The 18,246-nt window shown below is 39.6% G+C and overlaps 1 protein-coding gene across 3 annotated transcripts in view; it reads left to right on the plus strand.

Annotated features, from left to right (window-relative positions):
• Positions 1–18,246, plus strand: part of NLGN4X (neuroligin 4 X-linked) — a 607,811-nt gene that overhangs the window by 55,485 nt on the left and 534,080 nt on the right. For 2 of the 3 annotated variants that reach the window (XM_075594568.1, XM_075594570.1), the window contains exon 2: positions 9,687–9,824. The exons of the other annotated variant lie outside the window; for it this stretch is intronic. The gene's annotated coding sequence lies outside the window, so the exon portion shown is untranslated. The remainder of the gene's footprint in view (positions 1–9,686; positions 9,825–18,246) is intronic. 3 annotated transcript variants of the gene reach the window in all.

Here is an 18,246-nt window from a genome sequence, read left to right on the forward strand (position 1 = left end):
CATACAAAACTCCTCACCCCCAAATCCATACACAACTCCCCACCCCCCAAATCCATGCATAACACCCCACTCCCCAAATACATACAAACTTCCCAACCCCAAATACATAACCCCCCCCCAACCCCCAGAATACATAAAAAAAAAACACCTGCCAGTATGTACGGGTGTTTCCCCCACCCTCTGGGACATCCCCCTGTTACGAGGTGTATGGTGCATGATACCTGTTGGCTCACAGAATGCTGAGTTGTCCGCCGATGGTTGTGGGGATTGCAGGACAGGCTTCTGGGTTACATACCCGACATTTACTCATGGTACACAGCTCCTCCATCTGCCATAATCTCCAGGTGTATGGAGGCGATCTCCTACAATAGAAACAGTTACCTCTCCCCCCAGTAAGATCACACACCGTGCAGGAGGTATATTCAACCATTCAACTGGAACCGGCTTTATTCTTCTGCACACGCATAGTATCAAGGCAGTTCCCTGCCCAATACAGTCACTGTTCTGGTCTCCAGACTTAGGATTTTCCCTGGACCTTCACTACGGGTCAAAGGCCCCCACAGCAGTCCCTGATCTTCCCCAGCCCTCTAGCAGGACCAGGGGAAAAGGTGATCACTAATTCTCCCCCTTAGGGAAGAGGACCAGGCACTGCCAGTGCACAGAAGTCCTGTGAGATACCTTGTCTCTCTCACGGTAGAGACACACTAATGAATTTGTGGTTGCAACACGCTTAACTACAATAGGTGGAAAGTACTAGGTCTGAACCCATGATTGGACAGAACACAGACCTAGCCCCACCTCCTCCCCTGTCACTCAAGGAAAGCTGCTTGTGTGGGGAAATGATTTGTATTGGCACTACCTGCTCTTACCAGGACTTGCATGCCAGCAAGGGCAGACTAGTGGCCACACCAGGCATGGCTACACATGCAAAAAAGAACTCCACCCCCAAATACATACAACCCCACCATCCCAAATACATTAAAAAAAACACCCCCAAATATATTTTTTTTTAAAAACACACCCCAAATACATACAGAAAAATCTACACCACAAATACATACAATCCCCCAAATAATTTTTTTAAAGAAAAACACACCCCACATTAATAAAAAATACAGATTTACCTACCATTGGGATTGTCTCATGCCTCTGCTGCCACTGCTCTCTCCCAGCTGCTGCTCACTTCCTGCTCTCCCATGTTGTGTGGGCCTCTCTTCCTATCTTGCTGACCCAAGCTGGGCGTCACTCCCTCACGCCGATGTCAGAGAGAGGCCCTATGCGGGACAGTGAGGACTCTTATTGCCGCCAGGCCCCGGCTCTTCCCACCCATTGGCCTCCCTCACTGACACTGTCCCACACCGAGCCTCTGACATGAGCACATGCCGGGCCTCTCTCTCGTGCCAGTTCATGCTGGAAGCTGGGTATAGCTTCTTTCTAGGGCGCGCCAATGCCAGAGAGGCCCAGCGAGTGCTGTGTCAGAGGCTCAGTGTGGGACAGTGTAAGTAAGGGAGGCCCATAGCTGAGGAGAGCTGGGTCCCAGCAGCAATGAGAGGATCAGCAGCCAGGCAAATAAGTTTAGCCCGGCCAGACGTCAAGCCCACCTTCCAGGGCCAGCCAGCCACTGCCCCCCACTCCCCATGAAGCCACTGGGCCCAGGACACTTGTCCCGGCTCTTTACCCCCTGTCAGTGGCCCAGATGAAATGGCATTGATGGCAGCTGAGTCAGCCAGCTCAGCACACAGACAGTAAGTAAATGGTTATTTCATTTAGAGCCATCTGAGCCACAAAAATTCTATATAATCAGTTATTTTATCTGCTTCCTCTGCAGAGGTTGGTTACTTGGAGACCAGTATAGCATAGTCTTAGGAAATTAGATGTTGATTCAATTTAATGAATGTTAGCCTTTCCCCAATGCTACTAGACGGATTTGTTCAGAGTGGCTGGTGGACAGCTAAGGCTGATATATATACATACATTACCAGCTCAGGACACATTTATTTTTCTCCAACAAGTAACTTATAGGGAAAAATCAGGGGGAAATATATAAGTTATATTACGCTTGCATGGCCAACCACAAGCCTATTAATAATCTGTAATAGAAATTAGAGTGAAACTTCAAAGAAAATTGAGAATTTACAATAAATTCTGCCAAATATGAAATGCACATTGATTTTCAATGGTTGGCAGTTTCTGTTTTGAAGTTTCCGGTTTTGCAACATTTTTCAGGAGTATAAAAAAGTGAATTTTGCAAGATTCGCAATGTCCTGTGAGAAATGTGTACACCTCTACTTTCGACCATGCCCCAGCTGCTTAATGTAAACTTGTGATCATTTAATACAGTATGTAAGTTTGAAGAATAGGAAGAATATGTTCATACATATTTCTTACTAATGATATGTACGTCATGCAAAATGGTACAGATTTATTATTGTTTCCATAAATGCAGTGGTTCACAAACCTCTCTTTGGGGACCACTGGCCACACAGTGTTTCAGGTAACCTATGTATTTGCACACTGGAGAAGGCACCTTATTTTATATACAGTATGGATATGTCATTGCTTGGATGCTCCAACATGTGGTCAGGCTCAGATCCCTGTGGAGTGTTTTGGAAACATTGCATTAGCCATTATGTAAACAGAAACTTCTTCATTACGTTTCTAAAATAGAATATAGATTGGTTGGGCCAAATAACTAACTTTAAACTTGGTGGTTATTTTCTGATATGAGTACGAGTAAAAAAAAAAAGACAAGGAGACTGGTACAGTGTATTATTATTATTTTTATTATTATAATTAATATTATTATTATTATTGATACATCATTCACTCCGCTTTTTAAATTCCCCACTTTGTAAGATGCTTTATATTGTGAAGATAGTAGTAAAGTACTTTGATGATCAAATTCTAGGAAGCCCATGTTCAAAAATATTTTACTAGCATCTACTAAATATAACAAAACATTTTGTCTCGAGGATAAGTCAAATTTACGAAACTTGTAATCCATTTTCTTATATTTCGCATGGACCTGTTTGCTATATTTTGACTTTGACCTAGCAGGGGAAAAAAAGTATGAAACATACCAGATTTCCCTTTATTGTAACTGTTCCTGTTGCTCCACATAGTGAGCCTCCAAAGGTATTTTATCCTACAAGTGTTAAAAAGCTGCAAAATAGTTTAAAACAATGCTTCATCGCATTCTGAAATACTCTCTTGGATTGGATTTAGGGCAACATGAATCTTGATTAATATGGTCCCCTAGGTCTTCAATATTTCATGGTAGTGTCTTAAAAGTCTAATACATTTGGATTAAGAACCTGACTTAAGTGTCAGACAGAGCATAATGAAAGGTTAAGAAAAAAAGTTTGCTGGGCTTACCTAATGTTCAAGATGTTTAGTTTGTCCCTAGGTTACAATATCCAACACTGTTGAAAGACAATTATGTTACTTAGTTAAGTGATTATGTAGCCAATTTGTCAAGACACCATTAGAAGCAATCATATACTGCTGCTTTTTCTTAGTGCTAATCCAGAAATGTTGAATGTCACTATTCAAAGGACCATTGGTGCATAATAAATCAATTTCTACTTATTAAAGTGGTCAAATGTATTTCTGTAAATGTACAGCAGAAGGTTTATAAGTTCAAACCTGATTCTATTTGATTTAAATATTTCCTGGACAAAGTCATTATTTTTTAATTTAAGGAAAGGAGAATCATGTCTGTCTATGAACTTAAATTCCCATGTAGCAAGATATAAACGTATCTTGTTAAACATTACGTGAAAGAAATAGCCTATCACAAATTCCTGTTACCTTTCTTACACAGTGCCACAGTAAAGTTTCCACATATGTACAGTACGGTGCATGGGTAGGACACAGCGGAGGAAATATAAATATTTAGATATGTATATGCAAAGCAGTAAGACATACACAATTAAAATCCTGCATCCTCCCGTAAAACTGTTTTAATCAAAGAAACATTGGAGTGGCGCTAAACGTAAGGCACATGCCTTTGTAAATATGGCCTATAATGCTTTATTCAAACCCCAAGAAACGCTGAATTTAAAAAAAGCTAATATTTTATGTTTTGTTTCTGATGTAGACCAAACATTTATATTTATTTAAAAAGTGACAATTTATATAAATGTGAGAAATATGTCATAAAAACTGCTCATAAAATAGTAAGTCCAAAAATAAAAAAAATATGTACTGCATACACAAAACAATCATATATAATAACAGAAATAAAAGAGATATCAGAAAAAATATATATCAAAATAGAAAAAGGGTCCCCAGAGCAAATATTCAGTGAAGTAACACATGAATTGTGCTATAGAAATGGTCTTCGAAAAGAATCAGCCAAGGAAAATGCAGCATCATGGGACAAAGACCATATCCACATGAATACCTATAAAAACTACTAAACAAAAGAAGCACATACTCCCATACTGTGATCCAATTTATATGAATATAAAACATTTTGAAGCATATAGAAAATGCACTCACATTGTACAACGGCTAAAAGAGCGTATCTGCCAATTCGGAGGAAAATCAGGAAGGCTTCTGTGAGCCTTGCATGTTCAAAGTCTAAGCTGCAGCTTTGGATCTGGCTCTGCCCCCTCCTCCATCACATTATCAGTCTGATGCCGAGTCAGCTTGTCCCTTCGCGTTTCATTACTTTTGGCAAATTCCTCAATGGAATTACAACATGGCCGATGCTATACATACACCATACATATGCAGCCACCAGTATTAGAACACTTACCTAGGAAATTCTGGGAGATTCTGGGGCAGTCTCACAGTAAATGCCTCAACATTTCTGTGAGATTCTTAATGGACCATCAGATAAACACAGCAGGGGGTCCCTGCAGTCCCATTCAAACTGAATGGGACTGCAGGGACTCCTGCTGTGTTAATACGATGGGCCATTAAGAATCTCACAGAAATGTTGCAGCAATGTTGCAGCAATGTTGCGGCAATGTTGAGGCATTTACTGGGTGACTGCCCCAGAATGTCCCAGGCAAGAGTTGTAATACTCTGACTGCACCTGTAGGAGTGTAGTTGTCATGATAACCAAAAGAAAAGCCAGTCGTACAGTTACAATGACAACAGAACACACCCACAAGAAAAATCAAATAAAGAAATACTATAATACCAGTAGAAAAATGGAACATATACAAAACAATCCTATAATAGAAATAATTGGAACATACAGCGTAATAAAAATATGTGCATTTGGTTAAAAAATTATAGTAAACTCATGAAAAATTTGCATAGACACGTCGTGACCAATACTGTATATATGCAGACACAGTCATGGTTCTAAGCATACTAGCACAAATATATATAGAATAAATACATCTCTAAAATAAATGTATTAACGAAAGTAAATTAGAATATGTGTATGAATGCTTTAGAGCAGGGGTGCGCAAACGAAGGGGCGCAATATTTTTTTGAGGGGTGCATTTGTTACAGAGGCCCCGCGCTCTTCCCAAAGGCATTTAAATTAAATGCTGGGGGACTGCGCGAGGGCTCTGTAACTCACTTACCGTTACTCAGACGCTTCTGGCAACACGTTGCCATGGGCCGTGGACTCATGTGACTTCACATGACCTTGCAGTGTCATTTGACGCTTTAGACTAGGTAAGGGAGGGCGTGAGCAGTGGGGGAGAGCAGGCAGGGGGGCACAGGGCAAAAAGTTTGTGCATCCCTGCTTTAGAGAAAAAAATGTGTGCTATACATAAGAAATATTTAAAAAATAGAAATAACATGAATATAATCATGCATGCACATAGATAAAATGTGCATATAATGCCCATATGCTTATACAGCACATAAAAACAACAAATTGCACATACTGTATGTATAGAAAAAGCAACACAAGTGAGTTGAGAGGAGCATAGCAGCAAAAAAAATGTTGCACATACTGTATGTACAGAAAAAGAACATTTCCCAATATATATTTTATAACTCAGAAGAAAAAACTATATATATAAAAAAAAAATATATATATATATATATATATATATATATATATATATATATATATATAATGTTTATATATATATATATATATATATATATATATATATATATATATCATGAGTTAAGTATTTTAATAAATCTGGCACACTAGAGGTTAGTGTTGGTTACAAATTGTCTTAAAAAAACAATAATTGTTTTTATGGCCAGTTGAACTCTTGCCCAGGCATGTGTTTTATTGGATTGATATTATCTCAAGTAAACATCTGATTTTGCCACCAGTGGTGGGATTGAAATGTATTTATTTTATTTTATTTATAAAATGTTTTACCAGGAATTAATACATTGAGAGTTACCTCTCGTTTTCAAGTATGTCCTGGGCATAGAGTTAAGATGACAGACAATACATGGTTACAAATACAGTTACATAAGTTAACAGGGTATACTGTACATTATATACAAGACATAGCATGCACAGTTAAAGATAATATATATTATAGGCGTATGCAAGAGTTACAGAACAGATTAAAATGTGAGACAGCTTTAGTTTAGCAAGAACTTAGACTGGTGGTGGCTGTGAGAATCTAAGTTAGATTGTTCCAGTTTTGGGGTGCATGGTAAGAGAAGGAGGAGCGGCCAGACACTTTGCTAAAGCTTGGATCCATGGACAGTCTTTTGGAGTCAGATCTCAGATGATAAGTGCTGCATTTGTACCAGTGTTGATCAGAAGATTGATCAAAAAGAATCCCCTTATATATAGCACTCAGATGTTATGCATAATATATTACTGGACATAAATGGTCCTACAGTGATATACTGCAAGTCTGACAAGTTTCCCAGAATCACCGAGGATATCAAAAATAATAAAATTTTATTAATTCTACATAGATAATTAAAAACACAGATACATTGTTAAAAAGCCCCATACTATTGTGGCTGATATGTATAAGTCAAATTGGGTAAGTATACTTGACTATTAAGTATATTAACATATCATGACTTCCAAAATATTCCCAACTGGTAATGATGTCTCTAACAGTCAGGTTACATACATGTATTGTATAATTCAATCAAAGAGCAGGCCTGATAAGGTAATAATATCTCTAAGTATTATCGTGGTCTCTGTAATCGTACTGCAACTATATTTCTAGGAGCACAGTAGCGATAAATATTGTATAAATCACTCCTATGTGGAATCGGTAGTTGATAAATAAAAAAGTTTTATCTCTCTCTGTATGTCATGTAAAACACCACAATAGAATACCCTTATTCAAACAACCGCCGTTTGTGCTAGGTTATCCTTCACAAAGGCTGACTGTGCAGTGTGTCGCAATATATCACATCCGCAACATATGGTACATAATTGCCCTATATTGCATCCAGGTTTTCACTAACAACACTGCAGTATAACACAATGTATCGCAGTTGTAACAATATAGTTCATAATAACCTCTATAGTAGCCAATACTCCTAGATAAAATATCACAGACACCGCTTATACCGATTAGAGATTGACTATGGTTAACACTGCTTGATAACACAACCTATGACAGTTGTAGCAGTTAGTACACAATTAACCTATATTTTTAACCAGGTCTTCTAGGTATAAGAGAGACGTTTAAGCAGCCATATGTGCTGTTCAATTGATACAAGCCTGCTCGTGCTTCCAGTAGTAGGATGTCCCCACTCGAGTGACGTCACAGCTGTGATGCCCTACGTCCCGACGTACGTTTCACGTGTCCACCACGCTTAATCACTCGCGTGGTGGACACGTGAAACGTACGTCGGGATGTAGGGCGTCACAGCTGTGACGTCACTCGAGTGGCGACATCCTACTACTGACTGCTTAAACGTCTCTCTTATACCTAGAAGACGTGGTTAAAAATTTAGGTTAATTGTGTACCAACTGCTACAACTGTCATAGGTTGTGTTATCCAGCAGTGTTGATGGTTATATACAAATGACTATATCAATATGTTATAGCGATTTATAGATTTTGTGTGATGTTCATTGATGTTCTAGAATTCATGATATACCTATTATGATATAGATTAATTACATATGAATGAATATATCAACTACGGTACATTATGTATTGATTGATAATCAGGTTTAAGTACTATTATTATTACGGTGTTACATCATGTATTCTTTATTATTAATAGATGAGCCATTAAGAGAAGTTTAAGTAATATAAATGAACTTATATACAATACTGATTAAGTTTAGATATTTGTGGCTTAAACATAGAAACATTTTGTATAACTTTAATAGATTCATACAGATTTGAAATATGACTCATGGCAGTCCATGCAGATACTGTAGATTGAGTTTTTTGATTGTTTTTATTATTTTTTCACTCTGTTTGTATAAATATTTGTCTATAGGGAGATATTATCTCTTTATATTTTCACTTAAATGTTTTGTCTGTGTTTGTTAACTGATCACTTTCCTGTAGACATTCCCCTTCATTTACATACAACATCTGATAGAGATTACAATCACTGTTGTGATTGGAATATATCTGAATGAATGATTAGGGAGATGCTACAAGAAGGTCATTCAATACTTACCTGTTACTCTTTGATAAAGCACCCTGCGTGTGAATCGCGTTAGAGTGACTGAATCAGTTTTTTCTTTCCATGTTTTTATATGAATAAATTCTTCTGAATACTCATCTCCCGACTGATGCTGTGTACCGGTTTTTGTTCCCCTTTGGGGAGTTACTACATACTTTTAGGAGAGTAGTTACCGTGGAGTGTTTGGGGCGAAAGCCAGATTAGAATTGGCTAGGGAAATTTGTCTTGGTATAGTAATTGCTTAATTGGGAGTGAACACATTTTCCTATGACTTTGGATAGTATTAGGAGAAGAGAGATTAGCCTATAGTTTGAGACTGTGTTTTTGTCCCCACTTTTGAAGATTGGGACAACTCTGGCAGTTTTCCAAGTCTTAGGGATATGGCCTGAAGACAAAATAGAGTTGATTATGGAAGCAATTGGTTTGGCAATGGCTGGGGCACCAAGTCTTATGAACTTGGATTGCAGTAAGTCAGGTCCACGGTGGCTGCTTAGTTTTAGTTTGAGAAGCACTTGTGTAATCTCCTCTTCGGATACTGGGACAAATTGAAAATTGTGAGCAGTGTTGGGAGAGGGTGGGGCTATAGGAATATAGACTATATATAGGGATATATAGAAATATGGCTTCCCTGACACTAGAATAAAAGGGACCTTTTTAAATGTACCTTGAAAGGCCTTCTTAAAGGGATCTGCAAATACCAGAGGGTGTGGCTAAGAAGGTATTCCAAAAAGAGTAAATGTATTAAATATGAAGAATACATAAGCTGACACCTATTCTAAAGAATAACAAATACTGTAGGTACAGGTATTTGTAAGTGTTGCAATAAGACAAATCAAATGATGTCAAACCCTTCATGATTTGGAGTTGCCAAAGACAGATATCGGTTTCTTCTGCAAAAATAGACATTACAGTAAGTGATCATATTTTATATCAAGGCGTAAATAGTGAGTGTACAGTCACAACCTTGAAAATGGTGTTTGTCTAAGTATTATAGAAACAAAATTATGACGTATTTGATATATTGAGGCAAAATTTAAAAAGTCAACAAGAAGGTTTTTTCTTTTAAGTTGTAAAAATGTCCATCAGAGCTGATTTTTGTGGCTTACTGTATGTTGTTTTCAATGGCAGGTTTTTGGCATAAAAACTTTCATGTGTCAATAGAAAAATTAGATTTCACCAAAGGGAGTGTCCATGCTGGAGCATGTGAAATCTCCATGTCCATTCAAGACCCTTTGGGAAAAGATCTGATCAATGTTAGATGATAACGTAAGTTCGATTCTTTGTTTATCTTCTTTTATTTTGATGAAACTGTCTGTATGTATTGTAACTGCATGTTCTTGTAATTATCTTTTTTGGTAAACCTAAGCAATGTACTTTTTTTATATTAAAGCTAAACGTTGATAAGTAATACCTTGAGCTCTGATTAAACTGTTGCATGTTTTGTTGAAAATAAAGTAACATTCTTGGAAACATTTTGCTACAACAGATTTTTGTGTGTTAAGTGCATCGTTTTTCTTAAGTAAACAGGGACCGAAAACTCTGGCAAAATAGATATTTTTTGCATTTATCTTTGATCTATAGAGATATATAGTAATGGAGTAAGGGTAAATATTAATTCATTTGAAGTACCTGTGAATGAGAAAGTTGAGACGTCTAGTCTAGCTATGCGTATTAACCCTGGTTGCATCTATAAGTCATGTGCTTACAAGTGTGTTGTTCATAACAGAAGTTATATTGGGATGGATAGAGGGAAGATATTATTCATTTGAGGGTCCATGCATGGAAAAAAGTGAATCAGTTAGTGTGTATTAACCTTTGTCCCATATAGAGGTCATGTGCTCACAGGTGTGCCATACATGACAATATATAAATCAAAATAGAAAATTAAAAAAGATAAGTACATCTAGGCATTCATCTAAACCTTCTGGATGAAGAGTACCCATTTGAAAAATCCAATATGATTCTTGTTTACATAATGTAGAATTTCTTTAACATCTTCGGATCTCTAGAAATGTGTTCTAGACCTATTACTTTTATAGTGTTTTAATCAAAAGTACTTGACCTTAAACAGTGGGTTGCAGACTAGATGTGCTACAGTAAGTACATTGCCAACACTTTCTTCAAGCCAAATGCCACTAAATGGGTTATCAAAAGATGTAATTGAGCCTCGCTGAATGGATTTCAGATTGACCTAATCTTTTCCATATGTAATAGATTAAAATTTTATTTTAAAACAATAATATATATTTTTTTCTATGTGGTTTAGCCCTCACAACTGAGATCTCAGTATAGTATAGAAGGCTCAAGGAGATGGATGGACATTGAGAACTCACTAATGTCATCTCTACCCATCCAGAACCTTTTATGGATTAATAAAACACCAGACCCAAAATAATACAAGATATACACACTATTAATCAATCCTTCTATATATGGGATATATGTTAGGCAAAAGCAAACTTGTCACACTACCCATCTACATTAACGCCCTTACTAGATAACCCAGACTTCCCCAATGGGTGTCACCAGGCTGTTCCACATGTTTGAGACCATGTGACTGCGTAATGCTAAAGACCCCAACAGTAGGATAAATGAATGAATGAATAACCAGATACTTGTAGGGGGGGGGCCCTTAAAATAAACTTGATAGAAGACAGGTACTGGGTTGAAATCACGGATGGTAAGCTCACTAATAAGTGACTCTGTTGTTAACAATAACACCAGGAAGATTGAGCATAATAACACCCTATAACGTACCAATTGTCTAAATAAAGTCCTGAACAGGAAAACATGTAGCAAGCGATTGACTCACTCTGAGTGCTGCACAGTCCATGCGATCCAAAGGTGAGGGGTCCCCTGGTATGCTTCCGTCCAAGGGGTAGGCTAGTAGAGAAGGAGAAAAACTGGAAGAGCACTACTGTAGGTATCAAAAAAGTAGAAAGGAGGGTGCGTATCCCATAAAAAGATTGGTTATGGAAAAACAGGGCAATGGAGAGCCCTACCAATGTTTCACACTTCACAGAGCGCTTTCTCAAGGTGGTGAGGAAATGCTCCCTGGTGGTGGTGGCGCTGGCTGTGGCTGTTGCTGCTGTGGGAGGGGGGGCGGCTTAACTGAGCTCCGTTTTTTACCCCCCCCCCAGCTCTGTTTTTGACCCCCCCAGCTCCGTTTTTGACCCCCCAGCTCCGTTTTTGACCCCCAGCTCCGTTTTTGACCACCCCCCCAGCTCCGTTTTTGTCCACCCCCCAGCTCCGTTTTTGACCCCCCCCAGCTCCGTTTTTGACCCCAACACCAGCTCCGTTTTTGACCCCCCCCCAGTTCTGTTTTTGACCACCCCCCAGCTCTGTTTTTGACCCCGCTGCTCCGTTTTTGACCCCCCTCCCCCGACACACACAGTGACAGACACACAGACACACAGACACACTGACACACACAGGGACAGACACAATGACACACACGGTGACACACACACTGACACACTGACACACAGTGACAGACACACTGACACACACAGTGACACCCCCCTTGCCCCCCGCTCCTGCCTTCCCCTCTCCCTTCCCCCCCTGCCCCTGCCTCCCCCCTGCCCCGGCCTTCCCCCCCTCTGCCCCGGCCTTCCCCCCCTCTGCCCCGGCCTTCCCCCCCCCTGCCCCGGCCTTCACCCCCCCACCCTGGCTTTCCCCCCCCGCCGCTGCCTTCCCCCCCCCACCCCAGCTCTCCCCCCCTCCCGCTCCTGCCTTTCACCCACCCTCCCGCCTCTCTGCCTTTCAACCACCCGCCCTCCCGCCTCTGCCTTTCACCCGCCGCACTCCCGCCTCTGCCTTTCAAACGCCTCTGCCTTTCACCCACTCGCTGCCCACACTCCCGCCGCCCTGCCGCCTTTCACCCACCCGCCGCCCGCACTCCCGCCGCCTCCCTCCTCTGCCTTTCAGCCACCCACTTCCTCACACCCCTGTGCCCCACAGCCGCCGCCCTCACTCAACAGACACCTGTCGCCACTCACCCACCCGCCACGCTCGACACACACCTGCTGCCTCCCACTCCTATGCACCGACATCACTGACTAGCCACCGCACCCACTCACCACCCACCCGGCGCCTCCCACCTCACACCCACCCACCGCACTCACGTCCCTACACACCAACATCACTGACCAGCCGCCGCCCGCACTCGCCAGACAACTGCCGCCTCACACCCTAGCAGGACCCCCACCCACAGCCAGCACTCACTACCCACCCGCCACCCGTACTGAACACCCACCCGATGCCTCACACCCGCTCACACCCTAGCGGGACCCCCACCCACAGCCAGCACTCACTACCCACCTGCCACCTATACTGAACACCCACCCAATGCCTCACACCCTAGCGAGACCCCCACCCACAGCCAACACTCACTACCCACCCGCCACCCATACTGAACACCCACCCGACGTCTCACACATTCTCACACCCTAGCGGGACACACACCTCACATTTTTACATCACTTATGTCACCAATATATACATTGTACTGTGGTGTGTTTACAATAAACCATTTTTAAACAACATCGTATTACATTTTCTTCCATGTTTCTTTTCAACATTATTATTCAACCTTTCCATCAAATAGTCATCCTATTGTTACCCTATTTATAAGTAATACTACCTATTACGGATTTACATCCCGGGCAACACCGGGTATATCAGCTAGTGATACCATAAAAATAAACATTCCCCAAAACCCTTGTGTGATCCTTTTAAATATGGATATTCCAAATATCAAAAAAATGATAAATGATTGATATCTCATATTCTTATGACTACCAAGTATTCTATAACAAGCCACTGTAAGAAGATGAGCCCCCCGCCAATGGAGACTATCATAAATAGAATTAACAATGTCATGCTAATTAATGGAAAGGCCCTCTAGCCATATCTCAACACATTGTTGTGAAATCTGGGCCCCTTGGACTAGTCCCACCTAACTATGTACTTTCCCCTTTGACATGTAAAATGAATCTTACTACTTGAAATGAACTGAATATTATGTAGAAGATTATAGAACTGGATGAATTAATTGTACCAATGCTCCCCCCCCCCCTTCATCCTCCCTCACCTGCCCCTTTTTTTGTTTCTCTGCCTTATCCCTATTTTTTTTTAACACTGGTTGAGAAAAACTTGTATAAAAGAAAGTATATTCAAAAAATGTGATAATTACCATGGGCCAAGTGCATTGAAAAGTGTCTAATAGGCTAAAGGTTAAAGGTCAAAGTAGTTTAAAAGATTATAATGTTTTGGCTGGATAGGTACTGTATACATGTTTCCCCAAACAACACACATCAGAGTGTAACATAATGTTTCTATAGCAAAGAAAAAGACAGTGTGAAAACAGCGCTATAAATAGTGAAATATAAAGTAAATATTTAACCCTAGTGTAGGTGGAATTAGGCCGCCAGGTGAGTGCTGATTGTACAATCAGACACTTGGATATAGTAAAGAAAAAGAAAACATGCGCCTTACAAGTTCAGTAGGATATAGGAAGTCCAAAATGATACCATTAAAGTCCCCACAAAGTCCTCTGTAGCAAAAACGATGAAAGAATTGCTGTGCAGCTCCCACCATGCATGAAGAGTTATGTGGAGAAAAAACAAACAAACAAAATTATGGTGCAGTATAATGTTTATATAGGATTCAATAGCAGTATTGAGGTAGAATATCTCCTCACATCCAACAATAATTCACTACAGGGGACAGGGATGACTGCTACAGTACATCTCTAGCCTACGTATGCATATAATTTGATATAATTTTTTGAAATTCAGCTAGAATTGTAATATGATTGGTCTGTGTGCTTCTAGTAAAATTGTTTTCTAATTGGATCGTCTGTTACAAAGCAAAATCCCTATTTATATTGATTACTCTTATAGTTACACTTTCTGTTGCTTACACTTTCTCTCTGTCACTTTGAAAGGAAATGTAGAATAACAATAAATGAAATGATCACCATAAAAAGTAGAATAACATCCACTGCACATTTAAAACAATATTGGTGTTGTAAAAAAAAGAAATGTAAACAATTGTTGCAACATATTGTTCACATTTATCTGAGATATACTGTATGCCAATTTCGGATTTTCATAATCTAAATATGTAATTACGTTTTAGAATATGTGGTCCTGGTTTAGACATTTGTCAGAATAATCACTTTATATCGCCCACTAAAGGAGCAATCAAAGCAATCTCCTACGTGTTTTTTTTTTAAAATAAAACAGATTTGTAGTATTAGATAATAATTACTGCACTTTTTTATTTCACTCATAATGCCATTTTCATTAGTTGTAATATATTGAGCATCCTTTAATTTCTATAGCAAGCTTTAGCACTTCCCTTGCAGTGGAGGATCTTTGCAGCACTTTCCTGTTTTGTGATAATGTGTTGCCAGTATTCCAAGCAGTTTGAGCTGCACACTGTAACAATAGGCAATGTTACCTTAGTAATATCAGGATACATTGTAGCTACTGAGATACACTGACTGATGGATTAGTTAAAATTTAAAGGGTGGCCATTACGTGAACCCAGGGAAGCGGGATTTTTGTTGATCGAACACGGGATAATGAATCGATCGGCAGCTTAGGTAAGGGGAGCGCAATTTTTTGTCCCTGTGCCCCCCTGCCACCTGTCCCCCTCTCCTCATGCTCCCCCCACCCCCACTTACCTTGCTTCAGATGTTCTTGCGTCATGACGTTACGTTTCCACGGCAACGCGACATCACATGACCCAGTGGCGTCATTTGACGCCGCATTGCCATTGTGACGCGTGACCAGGAGCATCTGAAACAAGGTAAGTAGACATTTACAGAGGCCCTGCAGCTCCCCCGGCATTCATTTAAATGTTTTCAGGAAGCGTGCGGGGCCTCTGTAAACCCTGTGCCCCCGTAGCGAGTCTCATGCCCGCCCTGGGGGCCTCACCCCCTACTTTACGCACCACTGACTTAGCTAATTAGTTTTCATTAAAAGTAATCAAAGACTGCATATATTAAAACAACATTTTATTTTAAAAAAAATTTGAAGTGCCACTTGAACTGCCTTTGTAAATTGTGTCTGCTTATCAAATGACTCACCCAATGACAGACTCTAAATGAAAAGGTGTCTGTGTGCTATTACTTAAACTAAAAGAAGGGCTCAGAATTAACAAGCATCAGGGATTACATTTTGTTTGAGTGAGGACCCACCCATACTGTAATTATTTATTCAAAATTACTAAGAAAATATTTGATCTCTGTAAAAAGAACAGAATTGTTAAGAATGGAAATCCTTTAATCAGATTTATTCTAAAGGTGGACAGTTTCACTTTTAATAACCTGCGGCATGGTTTTAAGTCACTTTAATATTTTCATATTTGAGAAGGGATTAAGAGCACTTATTAAAGAATACTTTCTACTTCTTCCGAATCATCCTTTAGCTATTCCCACATGTGACATTTCAAAAGCTTATTAGATCCCAGAATTTTAATTGCAAATAACATGCAAATCATAGGGAAAAGGTGGAAGGATGGATTAAGTTTTTAATAAAACCAGAGACATATTTCTAAGAAACATTATTAAAGAAAATTCATGATAGCCTTTTTTCCAATTTTCCTGTGGTGCTAAAACATCACTTTTTAATAAAGTATTTTTTTATAAGTATGGAAAAAAGAAAGCTTAAAAATTCTCAGTTATTATTTGAACAGTTTACAGAGAATCGATTGGCAATATTCTTAGCTTAGTTTAGGAAATATTTCCCTTTAAAAGTCACAACCTTCTTTTATCTATGGTTCTTTACCCTTTAAACTCATAGAAAATAAATAATTTGATAAAAGGCATTCAGGAATATTTTTTTTTTATAATTGCATTCTCATAACTGAATTGTACTACAGGTATGTAGGAATAAAAAATGCAGAGCTTTCAATATGAAAATGCATTAATATTAATGACAGATTTCAAGTGATGGAGTCAGTTGTTGAAGCAAGTAAGAAAACAAAAGAAAAACTATTGTGTGCTGGAAAGAAACCACAAAGAAACACAGCAAAATCACATAGGGGGAATAAACAAAAACAATATTACCGACATATTTTCCAGAATGAAAATCATTAATATTTGTGGCACCCTAATGGAAATGTTTTATCAGTGAGATTCCACTGAAGTCATTGAGACTCAGAAAATAAATGAACGTTGGCATTTCTCATACTGATACCGTAATCCACCATACTCATTCAATGTTAATTGTGCTTGTGTCATTGTAATAAAATATACATTTAGAATTGATTAGGCAAACGTTTGGTTATAGAACATATAAACCCTGGATATAAGAACTTTATCTTTATGTTTTCTTACTACAATTTTCTAAGCAAGTTCTAATTAAAGATGACTTATATGTTAACATTACTCACTATATAAAAACAGTAACCTTGCCCAAACTCCTCTTCCGCCCTATGTTCCCATCTCTGCTTTGAGGAACCCATTTGGTAAATGTAAACAAAATATTTGTTTAATAGCCTTCATTATACCAATCGATCATTTAACAGGAGTTGATACTGCCTTTAGGCCTTTCTGTCCCATTTGCTAACATGTATTCATAAAAAAATTAGACAGTGGGGAATGGTAAAAGACAAGCGCAATATTAATTAAAATCCATCAATTAAATACATTTTGTAATTTTTTTGGGTTGGATTTGATTTTTCTTTTGCCCTAAATATTGCATTAGATTTACACCATGTTGGATTTGATTTAAATACATCAGCACCAGTAGTCTTACTACTTGCATAACAAAATTATAACTATTGACAGGTAGTGCTAATACCTAAAGATTTCACTCCAAACATAAAAGCAAACATTCAGAGAACAAAATCCCTGAGCAGAAAAGAAATGGGATAATTATCCACCGTTGTTTCGCTGCCGGACATCTTGGGTTTATGGTTTTTACTGTTTAGGTTTTTTAGGAGTTAGGGGTTATGGTCAGGATTAGGGTTAGGTGTTAAGGTTAGGAATATTACTGTTAGTGATTATGGTTTTTCCAGTTAGGGGTTAAAATTAGGGTTATGGTTCTAGGTTGCAGTTATAAACATTACCCAAAATGGCCCGGAATACCTCAGACTTCCTGGCCATCTGCTGTGGCCAACTGTCCTAGTGGCCAACTTTACGGAAGCGAAAAAGCCATGGCAAAACGGCTTCGGCTAACTGTTATAGACCTGTCCTGTATCATTTATACTTTCAATACTCTAGGGCAGGGGTCGGTAACCTGTGCCTCCTGAGCCACATGCTGCTCTTTCCGCATCTACTTGCTGCTCTCTTCCATCTGCAGGGTCGCCGCACCCAAGCTGTGGGCCTCTCTCCCCCACTGTCCCACACCGGGCCTCTCTGTGATGTCGGTGCGTACAAAGGTAGCTGCCCAGCTTCCGGCGCGCACTCGCATGAGAGAGGCCTAGCATGGGACAGTGCAGGAGAGAGGCAGGCCAGCAGCTGGGGAGAGCCGGGCCTGGCAGCAACAAGAGGTCTGACTCAGCACCAGACGGCCAGGCCCCCTCATATGCCACTGGCAGGACAGTAAGTGAGAGAGGCAGGTTCCAATGTAAGTATGTGTGTGTATATATGTATGTATTTGGGGAGGGTAGTGTGTGTGTGTGCGTGTATTTGGGGGTTTGTAGTGTGTGTGTGTTTGGGGGGGTAGTGTGTGTA

This window comes from Ascaphus truei, chromosome 3, assembly GCF_040206685.1.
Source record: "Ascaphus truei isolate aAscTru1 chromosome 3, aAscTru1.hap1, whole genome shotgun sequence".
Lineage (NCBI taxonomy): Eukaryota > Metazoa > Chordata > Amphibia > Anura > Ascaphidae > Ascaphus > Ascaphus truei.